This window comes from Meriones unguiculatus, chromosome 2 (genome assembly GCF_030254825.1).
Source record: "Meriones unguiculatus strain TT.TT164.6M chromosome 2, Bangor_MerUng_6.1, whole genome shotgun sequence".
In the NCBI taxonomy this organism is placed as follows: domain Eukaryota; kingdom Metazoa; phylum Chordata; class Mammalia; order Rodentia; family Muridae; genus Meriones; species Meriones unguiculatus.
The window spans coordinates 37,656,967-37,669,413 of record NC_083350.1 but is presented as its reverse complement, the minus strand read 5'-3'; positions in this window follow the sequence as shown (position 1 = coordinate 37,669,413).

Here is a 12,447-nt window from a genome sequence, read left to right as displayed (position 1 = left end):
TGCCTACACTGTATTTTAAATTCTCATTTGAATATTTTATAACATCTTTAAAGTTTCCTCCATAATTATTAAGTAAAAACATGGACATATATTTACTTTGTATTTCTAAATGTAATAATTTTGCCTTTGAAACTTTTTTCTTTAAAACTATGAAAATTATTCCCTAATCTTATAAATAGAGAAATAGGCTCAGAGATAGAGCAGAGATTGAGGGAATGAACAACCAACCAAAGACTCACCGTATTGGAGAGTGCCAACCCCGGACACTGTGAAAGAGAGTCTGCTAAACTGGCAGACAGATGCCTGACAGAGTTGTCCTCTGAGAGGCTCTACACAGCAGTGCCTCAAAACAGATGTTGGGACTCAAAGCCAAACACCCACCATTCAGTGCATAGGGAGTCTTAGGGAATAGTGGGGGGGAAAAAAAAAGTAAAGGACCCGGAAGTGACAGGAACTCGGCAAGAAAAACAACAGAGCCAAACTAACCACCCCAGAGCGGTTTGCTGAGACTGAAGCATCAACCAAGGACAATGCATGAACTGAACCTAGGCCCCTTACAAAGATGTAGCCCATGGGCAGCTCAGGGTTCAAGTTGGTACTCTAGTAAGGGAAGTGGGGACTACATTGGACATAGATTTACCTGTTAGCTTTTAAATCACTTTATGCTGGTGGGACTGCCTTGACAGGCCACAGGAGAAGAGGATGCATTTAGTGTTGATGCAACTTTATGAGCTTGGGTGGATGGGAAAGGGAGCTCCCCTTTTCTGGGGAAAAGGGTGGAGAGAGGGAGGCTGAGAGAGTGGGAATGGAAAGGGAGGAGAGAAGGGTCTTCGAGGATGTAAAGTGAATAAAATAAATAAATGAGAAAATAAAAAGATATAGACTCAGAAAAACTTGGTAACTAGCTCATCCTGACACTTTAAAAAGTCTGAATTTATAATTATTGATACAAATGTGTATTTGTTTCTAGTGAATTACCATGTTAACCATGTAAGCAAATAACATGGAATTTATATGCTAGAACACTCAGAAGAACATTGGCTCACACATAGAAAGAATGCTCAACAAACTAATAATTACTACTGATTATGTAATTAGAGACTAGAATTGCTAATTACATTTCAACATAGCTACTGTATAGTAATTAAACAAGAATAATGACCCAGTGAAGCATAAACCAAACAACTCTATTGAAACTCAGCCTTCAATGGACCAGCAGTTCATTTCCATTAGAATTTTAAGAAGTTTTGAAGATATTTTTCTTTTATGTTCTGATTTATCAGATTAACACAGAATTTTATCATTATTGATTATTTTCCTACTTAAAGAAGAAGAATAAAAACAGAGCATGAAATTAAAAGATGAGAAAGAACAGCATCTTTCAAATGTGATGAACTCAAAAGCCACATGTGTAAACCTGAGAATCTTTTGTAGATTTTATTTCTGCACAAGCCAAATCTTGAGAGTAAAGTTCTTCTTGGATGATGTGGAGATATGCCACTTATCAATAAACTGTGATGAGATAAGGAAAGTCCATCCGTCATCTGGAGCAATGAGCTTGCAGTGAATTTTTTAACTTTTATTAGTTACACTTTATTCACTTTGTATCCCCTCATAAGCCTCTACCTCCTCCCCTCCTGATCATACTCTCCCTCCCCCTTCTTCAAGCATGCCCCTCCCCAAGTCCACTGATAGGGGAGGTCCTCCTCTCCTTCCTTCTGATCTTAGTCTATCAGATCTCATCAGGAGTGGCTGCATTGTCATCTTCTGTGGCCTGGTAAGGCTGCTTCCCCCTCAGGGAGAGGTGATCAAAGAGCAGGCCAATCAGATCATGTCAGAGGCATGATCCCATTACTATGGAACCCACTTGGACACTGAACTATCATGGAATACATCTGTGCAGGGGCTCTAGGTTATCTCCATGCATGGTCCTTGGTTGAAGTATGAGTCTCTGGAAAGACCCCTGTGTTCAAATGTTCTGGTTCTATTGCTCTCCTTGTGGAGTTCCTGTCCTCTCCAGATCTTACTATTTCCCACTTCTTACATAAGATTCCATGCACTCTGCCCAATAGTTGGCCCTAAGTCTCAGCATCTGCTTGGATAGTCTGCAGGGCAGAGCCTTTCAGAGGCCCTCTGTGGCAGGTTCCTAACTTGTTTCCTGTTTTCTTCTTCTTCTGATGTCCATCCTCTTTGCCTTTCTGGATGGGGATTGAGCATTTTAGCAAGAGTCCTCCCTCTTGATTAGTTTCTTTAGATATACAGATTTTAGTAGGTTTATCCTATATTATATGTCTATATGAGTGAATATATACCGTGTGTGTCTTTCTGTTTCTGGGATAGCTCACTTAGGATGATGCTTTCCACTTCCCACCATTTACCTGTAAATTTCATGATTTCCTTGTTTTTCATTGTTTAGTAATATTCCATTGTGTAGATGTACCACAATTTCTGTATCCATTCTTTAGTTGAGGGGCATCTGGGTTGTTTCCAGCTTCTGGCTATTATAAATAAAGCTGCTATAAACATGGTTGAGCAAATGTCCTTATTGTGTACTCGACCCTGAGATTTCACCTTACACCCATCAGAATGGCTAAGATAAAAAACTCAAGAAACAACAAATGCTGGAGAAGTTGTGGAGAAAGGAGAACCTTCCTCCACTGCTGGCAGGAATATAAACTTGTGCAACCACTCTGGAAATCAATCTGGCTTATTCTCAGACAACTAGGAATAACGCTTCCTCAAGATTCAACCATACCACTCCTAGGCTTATATCCAAAAGAAGCTTGCAGTGAATTTAAAAGCTCTTTGCTCAACCTGCCTTAGCCCCAGAATGGGTCCATAAGCCTAAGCTGCAAGATCCAAAGAAGTAGGACAAAGCAGAAAGTTAGAATACACACGGGAAATAAAAATCCTCAACACTTAGCTAAATATTCCATTCCATATCAGTAAGAGATGAATTATCAAAAATACATTTACAAAAAATCTTTAAGATTGATATCAATATAATGAAAAATGTGCTTGACATAAAGTAATGTAAGACCGACAAATGCCATGTGCTTCTGAAGTTCTGATCTCTGTCAAACAGCATCATGATGATTATCATGTGACATCTTGAAGGGACAACTTTTATGTTGTAGTTATCTTTCCACACAGCTGAATTGACAAGCTAATGGATAGTCTTGAAACCACTTAAGATGGTAGAGTGTCATGGATTGCCCCAGTCAGTTCCAGTACTGAAGTGTGTGTGTGTGTGTGTGTGTGTGTGTTAGCAGATTCCAATGTATTTCATATCAGATAAACAGCAACACATTAAGAAGACCTTATATTTTATTTTCTTAACTTTATATTCACAAATGTTTTCTCTGATTTTTCATTCCATTTCCTCTAGATCTTTTCACATCTCTGAATTAAACCTCATAGTAATAAACATAACTACTCAAAATCATCTGCAAACAAGTCAAGTAATATTTTTCTATACTAAGTATAAATTACAAGTATTAAATAATAAGAAAAGGTAATTTTTGAATGTCTAATTTTTGAATATCTAATTCAAAAATTATTAGAAACTGCTCTAAGCTTCTACCACACACAAAGAAAAGCTATTTCCAGAAACATACCAAAAGAAATGCTTGGAAGAAAACCACTCCCTTAATTTCTGGCAATTACACATTTCTGTCTTTACACACAGAGATGTGAAACATGTGGCAGTTTCTTCTGAACACAGATTCCCTTTATGTTTCCTAGAATTTGACTGAGTGTCAACATAAAACTATCAAAGGCAACCTCCATGTTTGAACAGAAACAAGGCTTGTATACATTCTTATTATACATTTATCGTATATGTATTATACCATATTCTGTTACATTCTCATTCCTTTGGAGACTGAAGATCACACACAGAGTTTTAAGAAAAGCCAGAGGCCAGTCATCATGTTCCTAGTAGCCTGTTCTTCACCAATAAATATCACACAATCTCACACTCTACAGAGTGTGGTTCTACAAATGATGGTTACCTGAGTTACTGATCTCATCTCAGACTCCCAGAGCTGTACTCATGAAGAGTGAGAATGGTAGTCATACCCTGCCTCCCTAAATAACTGAGACTGGAATTTAGTAAGATGGTTTCAAAGCTTTGGAAATACATACATACATACATACATACATACATACATACATACATATCTTGCTATTATTCATAATAAAAGATGTGTCAAGACATTATTGAACAATATTTCTTTCATCAGCCTGGAGCCCTCTGTTTTAACTTCAATTGCACTAAGAAAGACTCCTAAATTTCAAATTAATTCTGTTGTTTTGTGCTATCAGCGACACAGGTGATTTTTAAACACAGGTCTTTTCAAGACAACATACAATTACATCACCTAAATACTTGTCAACGTTGAACCAACAAAAAAATAAGTAAATTCAATGTAGTAAAGAGATTTACTCACCTAAGAATTATCAGTGGATAATTAACAGGTGAGTAAATAGTTAAGAAATGTATTTATAGCTGTAAATATTCAATGAAAGAAAGGAAACAATTTAATATTAATGTGAAAATAAGTAATCAAGAACTATCACAGTTTAGGGAAATTGCAAGGCTCAATTTCTGCCAACTCAGAGCTGTGTTAGATTGAAAAATGTTCAGCAGCACACCATTGAGCAATTACGTAGTAAAGGTGGCTAGAATACGCTTGCTGTTCCCACACCACAACACTTGTCTTAACATATGTTTCCCACATTAATTTCTACCTCTTGATCAACTCTGATTATCAATTTTCCAAAACTGTAAAATATGTTGTCGCCCCCCAAATTTATACATCTGTCGACTTAGGGAAGTGTCTGTGGCTTATGAACATACAACAACAACAACAAAAACCTTCAAGGCTAACTTAGATGAAATAAATTATTACATCAGTATGTAACTCTTCAACTGTGATAATAATTTTTGCTTTAAAAAGATATTTTAATTGAATATGTAAATGTATTTTTAAATAAGATAATTATGTATACTATAAGCCTACATATAAAGAGAGGGAAAACTGAAGTACAAAAGATTCAAGTTTATCCTATATTATATGTCTATATGAGTGATTATATACCATGTGCATCTTTCTGCTTCTGGGATAGGTCACTCAGGATGATCTTTTCCAGAACCCACCATTTACCTGCAAATTTCATGATTTCCTTGTTTTTTTATTGCTGAGTAATATTCCATTGTGTAGATGTACCACAATTTGTGCATCTATTCCTCCACTGAGGGGCATCTGGGCTGTTTCCAGCTTCTGGCTATTACAAATATGGCTGCTACATACATGGTTGAGCAAATGTCCTTATTGTGTACTTGAGACTCTTTTGGATATATGCGTAGGAGTAATATAGCTGAATCTTAAGGAAGCACTATTCCTAGTTGTCTGAGAAAGTGCCAGATTGCTTTCCAGAGGGGTTGTACAAGTTTACATTTCTACCAGCAGTGGAGGAGGGTTCCCCTTTCATCACAACCTCTCCAGCATGTGTTATCTCTTGAGTTTTTGATCTTATCCATTCTGATGGGTGTAAGGTGAAATCTTAGGGTCGTTTTGATTTGCATTTCCCTAATGGCTAATGAGGTTGAGCATTTCTTTAAGTGTTTCTCTGCCATTCGATATTCCTCTATTGAGAAGTCTCTGTTTAGCTCTGTACTCCATTTTTTAACTGGATTACTTGATTTTTTTGCTGTTTAACTTCTTTAGTTCTTTATATATACTGGATATTAGTCCTCTGTCAGATATAGGGTTGGTGAAGATCCTTTCCCAATCTGTAGGCTGCCATTTTGTTCTGACAACACTGTCCTTTGCTTTACAGAATCTTTTCAGTTTTATGGGGTCCCATTTATTGATTGTTGCTCGTAGAACCTGTGCTCTTGGTGTTCTGTTCAGGAAGTTGTCTCCTGTGCCAATGAGTTCAAGGATCTTCCCCATTTTTTTTATTCTAAGCGGTTTAGTGTGTCTGGTTTTATGTTGAGGTCTTTGATCCACTTGGACTTTAGTTTTGTGCAGGGTGATAAGTATGGATCTATTTGCATTTTTCTACATGTAGACATCCAGTTAGACCAGCACCATTTGTTGAAAATGCTGTCGTTTTTCTATTGAATGGTTTTGGCATCTGTCACAAATCAGGTGTTCATAAGTGTGTGGATTTATGTCAGGGTATTCTATTCGATTCCATTGATCCACCAGTCTGTTTCTATGCCAGTACCATGCAGTTTTTAGTATTGTTGCTCTATAGTACAGCTTAAGATCAGGGATGGAGATACCTCCTGAAGATCTTTTACTGTAGAGAATTGTTTTAGCAATTCTGGGTTTCTACTAAAATCTGTACACCTAAAGAAACTAATCAAGAGGGAGGACTCTTGCTAAAATGCTCAATCCCCATCCAGAAAGGCAAAGAGGATGGACATCAGAAGAAGTAGAAAAGAGGGAACAAGTCAGGAGCCTGACACAGAGGACCTCTGAAAGGCTCTGCCCTGCAGACTATCAATGCAGATGCTGAGATTTATGGGCAACCTTTGGGCAGAGTGCAGGGAATCTTAGAAAAGAAGTGGAAACAGTAAAATCTCGAAAGGACAGGAACTCCACAAGGAGAGCAACAGAACTAAAAAATTTGAGCACAGGGGTCTTTCCTGAGACTGATACTCCAACCAAGGACTATGCATGGAGATAACCTAGAACCCCTGCACAGATGTAGCCCATGGCATTTCAGTATCCAAGTGGGTTCCATTGTAATAGGAACAGGGACTGTCTCTGACATGAACTGATTGGCCTGCTCTTTAATTACCTCACTCTGAGGCAGAAGCAGCATTACCAGGCCACAGAAGAAGACAATGCAGCCACTCCTGATGAGACCTAATTGACTAGGATCAGAAGGAAGGAAAATAAGACCTCCCTTATCAGTGGACTTGGGGAGGGGCATGCAGGCAGAGGGTGGAGGAAGGGAGGGATTGGGACTGGGGGAGGGAGGGAACTGCAGGGGGAATACAAAGTGAATAAAGTTTAATTAATAAAGAATAAAATAAAAAAAGAAAATACAAATACAGTGTTACTAAAAAAAAAACAGATTCAAGTTGTGAAGTCTTTCTTGGCTCTCTTCCAGAGTACTGAGGAGCTGAACTGTCCCTTTCTTAGATTTCTGTCTCACTTGACCCAGTTTGAACAGACCCAGCACTCTCTTGGAGCATTAGGCAGAGGGACTAACTACCTTTGAGCAACACAAGGTAGAAATGCAAATAGTCTCATCAACATTAATTTCGTGTTAATTCATTGATGCTCGTTGATTCCATTCCCCTCTAATAGCACCAACCGTTAGAGACAAGTCATTTCCCTGTTTGAGTTAGAGTTGTCAAGTTCCATACCATAACTGCTCCAAGGGATGAACTAACAGTTAAGCAGATGATTGGCAAACAAGGAAGCCTGGCTCTTCTATATTCTCTGTGGCTATTCTGAAGAACACAACTCCAGTTTATTGACTGTGTCTATAACTGCACTGAAGCAACCACTATCCAGAAAGCTTTGCTTCCAATACAGCCACTGCAAATCACCTATGTCAGCCTTGGAAGCTATCACTCCGAATGAAGCTACCTTGAAGTATCCTCACTCTGTAGCTATCCACATTTGGGTCATTGGGAAAATACTCTTTTAGATGCCTCAGTGCAAACCTTGTGATTTGTATAATTAAAACGCTGCAGATGGTACAAAGAAAGACTTGCAGTAGTGGAAGTGGAAACTATGCTGTGACTGGCACAGATTACAATACTGAAGTTGCATATCATACCCATACCATTCCTTTCCTGGCTATATGGCCAGTCTGTTTTGCCTACAGATTGAATCAACAAGAAGATATTCTTCTGTTCCCTCAGTTTGCCACATGAGGCCTAAGAAATGGATCTTACAGAATGGACCTTTCTTTCCTGCCTGTGACCATTATTAAGACTAGAATGGGGGTGCACTGTTTGTGCAATGAGGAGATCGTGCTGAGAACAGTAGTATTTGCATAGGAGTAGTTGCAAGAACAATGAAGCTGAAGAGGTTTAGAGAATTATTTTCACATTCTAGATTTGTTTTGTGCAAGACAAATAGTCTCCCTTAGAAGAGCATTAAAGATAAGAGATGGTGGTTCCTGGTTGCTAGAAGTGGTCCAGGAAATAACCAAGACCAAAGAGACAAGGGTTTCAATACTCCATGCCTGAAAGATGTAACAGCACTTATTTTAGGGCGCCATGGCTCATGACATTTAAGGACTTGAGAGCCAGAATTTTGACCTTTACATACTCCTGCCAGTTGTAGGTACTGTTTTGAGTTGGTCAATATGTGCAAGGCCACCAGAGTCAAAGTCCAGAGCAATAACTCTGTGACCAGAGAACCCAGAGATATATGTCTCAGGCCTTTATAACTTGAAGCTATAGACTTGTATCTCTCAAGTTTCAGAACTATAGCCTCTGTATCTGTTGGTCCAGACACAACACCCTCAGCTGGGACCGCCAACACTAAAATCATCTTTTGCCTTTTCTTGATTTCCATCATGATAGAGCAAAATAATCCCAACTAGGGGAACAGTAATTTAACCTCCAGTGGTTCACCCTGTGATCAGAGAAGAATAAGGATGTATGCTATGCGGTTTAAGAAATAACCTCTCCACATCTCTTCTACAGCAGCACAAATTGTCTTGCCCTACTTTCCTTGCAGCAATATTATAAAGCAAGATTCCCATAGCAATTACATGACTTGAGACTAATGGGCACTATTCCTGCTCTCTCCCAGGTTCTGCCCTTTGATATGCATCCATTCAGCTGTACATATTAGTGCATTTCTATAATCTTAGTATTCTTGAAGATGAACCTAGAGGATAGCTGAAAGTTGTACTATGGATTAATAGTGAAGTCCATCTCAACCTTGAGAACATAGTAAAATAAACAAAAACCACTACCACAATAACCAAAAAAAAACCCCCATGAATTACATAAATAAATAAGTGAAATAAGAACCAGTTTTAAGGACTAATACAAATAAGTTATACTCTGCCATATTAAGAAGAAGAAGAAGAAGAAGAAGAAGAAGAAGAAGAAGAAGAAGAAGAAGAAGAAGAAGAAGAAAACTACATAGAACCAAAGTATTTCATCCACATTATGTAAGTAAATATGCTACAGAATTTTTCTTTTTTTCTTTTCTTTTTTTTTTTTTTTTTGCAATAGCAAGAGAGCTTTATTACAAGAGCGATCAAACTCAGGACCCAAGTCTCACTGACACAGCAGTAGAGAAGTGGGACCCCCAGCTCTGAGTGAGCAGGGTTTTTAAAGGGAAAGTCTGTGAGCATGGGGTTTCCATGACAGCAAGCAGGGGGACACATGTTTCCATGACAGCAAACAGGAGGGGCACATGCCTTGATGTTACAGAATTAGGTAAAAGTTAGAGGGGCAAGGTGACCTTCTCTGAAGCACATAATCACAACTGCTTAAGGCATATAATCACAATTGATATTCTTCTAAACTATATCTAAAACATTGGGGAGAATTTTCCCAGCTGATTCCCAACCAATTCTCATTGATTATTGCCAGAGAGATTATCTCTATTTTCTATGAAGTATTTATTCTGTGATATTTCCTGGAGGCTGTTGCTAGGAGAGTTAACTTTGTTGTCTGCCAAGTGTACATTCTGTGGTATTTCCTGGTACCTGAGTTCAGCTCCCAGTCAAGATGGCTCTCTATTTCAAAATGGAGTTATACCCAGGCTAACTTAAACTCTTCAGAGGTATATCCCTTCTATCCCTAATCTATCTAGGATACCTTCTATTCTTAATTTTCGATTATGTCAAAGGCTTCTTCTGTATCTAATGACATGATCATGTGGCTTTTGTATTTCAGTTTGTTAACATGGTAGATTTCATTTATTGTATTATATATGTTGGACCATCCCTGCATCTCTGGGATAAAACCTACTTGATCATTGTGAATAATCTTTTCTTTTTTTTTTTTTTTGTCTTTCTTTTTTTTTAATTTTATTTTTCTTTTTAGTTACATTTTGTTAACTCTGTGTCCCCGCTGTATCCCGCTCCCTCATTCCCTCCTCAACCCCACACTCCCTCCCTGCTTTCCTCCCTGCCCCTTTCCATGCCCACTGATAGGGAAGGACCTCCTCCCCTTTCATTTGACCCTGTTTTATCAGGTATCTTCAGGGCTGGCTGTAGAGTCCTCCTCTGTGATCTAACAGGACTTATGCTCCCCTGGAGGGGTGGGGGAGTCAAGGAGCCTGACCTTGAGATCCTGTTAGAAATAGTCATTGTTCACCTTACTTTGGAAAACTATTTGGTTACTGAGCTACCACGGACCACATCAGAGCAGAAGTTCTAGGTTGTATCCATAGATGGTCCTTGGTTGAGTGTCAGTCTCAGAAAAGACCCTGTGCCTGCATATATTTGTACCTTGTAGAGCTCCTATCCTTTCCATATCATACTAACTCCCCTTATTTTCATATGATCCCCTGCACTCTGCCAAGGGTTTGGTTATGAGTCTTAGTGTGTGCTTTGAAACACTGCTAGGTAGAGTCTTTCAAATGCATTTTGCAGTAGATTCCTGTCATACCTTAAATGCAAATCCCATTTGTCTTTCTAAATGAGGATTGATCATCTTCGCCTGTGTCCAAGTTCTTGATTATCTTCTTTAGGTGTGTAGATTTCATTATGTTTAACATATCTTGTAGGTCTATATAAGCGAGTATATAACATATTTGTCTTTCTCCTTCTGGGATACTTCACTCAGAATGATCTTTTCTAGATCCCACCACTTGCCTGCAAATTTCATGATTTCCTCCTTTTTGATTTCTGAGTAGTATTCCATTGTGTAAAAATACCATAATTTCTGTATCCATTCCTCCGTTGATGGACATCTGGGTTGTTTCCAAGTTCTGGCTATTACAAATAAAGCTGCTACAAACATGGTTGAACAAATGTCCTTGTTGTGTACTTGAGCAAATTTTGGGTATATACCTAGGAGTGGTATAGCTGGGTCTTGAAGTAGCACTACTCCTAATTGTCTGAGAAAGCAGCAGATTGACTTCCAAAGTGGTTGTACCAGTTTACATTCCCACCAGAAATGGAGGAGGTTCCCCTTTCTCCACAACCTCTCCAGCATGTGTTATCACTTGAGTTTTTCATCTTGGCCATTCTGATGGGTGGAAGGTGAAATCTCAGGGTTGTTTTGATTTGCATTTCCCTAATGGCTAATGAGGTTGAGCATTTCTTTAAGTGTTTCTCTGCCATTTGATGTTCCTCTTTCAAAAAGTATCTGTTTAGCTCCTTCCCCATTTTTTAATGGGATTGCTTGGTTTGTTGCTTTTCTGCTTCTTTAGTTCTTTATATATACTGGATATTAGCCCTCTGTCAGATAAAGGGTTGATGAAGATTCTTTCCCAATCTGTAGGCTGTTGTTTTCTTTTGATGACAGTGTCTTTTGCTTTACAGAAGCTTTTCAGTTTCATGAGGTCCCATTTATTGATTGTTGCTCTTAGAGCCTGTGCTGTTGGTGTTCTGTTCAGGAAGTTGTCTCCTGTGCCAATGAGTTCTAGGCTGTTCCCCACTTTTTTTTCCAACTGATTTAGAGTATCTGGTTTTATGTTGAGGTCCTTGATCCACTTTGACTTTAGTTTTGTGCAAGGTGATAAATATGGATCTATTTTCATTTTTCTGCATGTAGACATCCAGTTGGTCCAGTACCATTTGTTGAAGATGCTGTCTTTTTTCCATTGAATGGATTTGACTTCTTTGTCAAATATTGAGTATTCATAGGTGTGTGGGTTTATTTCTGGGTCTTCTATGCGGTTCCATTGATCCTCCTTTCTGTTTCTATGCCAATACCATGCAGTTTTTATTACTTGAGATCAGGGATGGAGATATCTCCAGATGATCTGTTGTTGTACAGGATCATTTTGGAAATTCTGGGTTTTTTGTTTCTCCATATGAAGCTGAGAATCCTTTTTTCAAGGCCTGTAAAGAATTGAGTTGGTATTTTGATGGGAATTGCATTGAATCTGTAGATTGCTTTTGGCAGGATGGCCTTTTTCACAATGTTAATCCTACCAATCCATGAGCACGGGAGATCTTTCCAACTTCTGATATCTTCTTCGATTTCTCTCTTCAGAGACTTGAAGTTTTTCTCAAACAGGTCTTTCACTTGCTTGGTTAGAGTCACATCAAGGTACTTTATGTTATTAGTGGCTATTGTGAAGGGTGTTGTTTCCCTAATTTCTTTCTCAGCCTTTTTGTCTTTGGTATATAGGAGGGCTTCTGATTTTTTTGAGTTGATTTTGTATCCTGCCACTTTGCTGAAGGTGTTTATCAGCTGAAGGAGTCCTCTGGTTGAATTTTTGGTGTTGCTCATCTATACTATCATATCATCTGCAAATAGTGACACTTTGACCT